The following is a 524-nucleotide window of genomic DNA, read 5'->3' as shown; positions in this document are numbered from 1 at the left end:
GCATCCACAACAGTGCTAAAATCCACATGTTGCTGTAGAGGGTTTGGTTTGTAACCGGGCGGAAACACCAATTCAGTGTAGTGGTTTGGTCCAAAATACTCATTATTGTTTATCTGCTGTGAGATAAGAATTAGGAGAAATGCAAAGCAGGCACCAAACTTGAAAGAATATAAAGAAGTTTATTAACAGACCTAAAAGAGGGGAAAAAAAAATTATACCACACCTTCAGAACACTTCCCCTCCCCCCACCTTCCTCCCTTCTCCCACTGACAATGTAAAAAAGACAACCCTTAAGATGTTCAGTCTGTTTATCACTGCCATAATAACCTTGTTCAGTCCATTTAGGAAGAGGAGTCTCTCTTGCTCATGCTATGAACACATTACCACAACGAGACAGCTGCCCACTTCCAAATATTGTTCAGTCCATTTAGGAAGAGTAATCTCTCTGCCTGCGTGTGAGTCCTTTCCCCCGACTTGCAGCTTTTCCCGCAACTGCTTTCAAGGGTCCACTCTTGAAGTTTTTT

The sequence above is a fragment of the Corvus brachyrhynchos genome, unplaced genomic scaffold, assembly GCF_000691975.1.
Source record: "Corvus brachyrhynchos isolate BGI_N302 unplaced genomic scaffold, ASM69197v1 scaffold142, whole genome shotgun sequence".
Classification (NCBI taxonomy): domain Eukaryota; kingdom Metazoa; phylum Chordata; class Aves; order Passeriformes; family Corvidae; genus Corvus; species Corvus brachyrhynchos.
The sequence above is the reverse complement of the archived record's forward strand: the minus strand, read 5'-3'. Positions refer to the sequence as shown.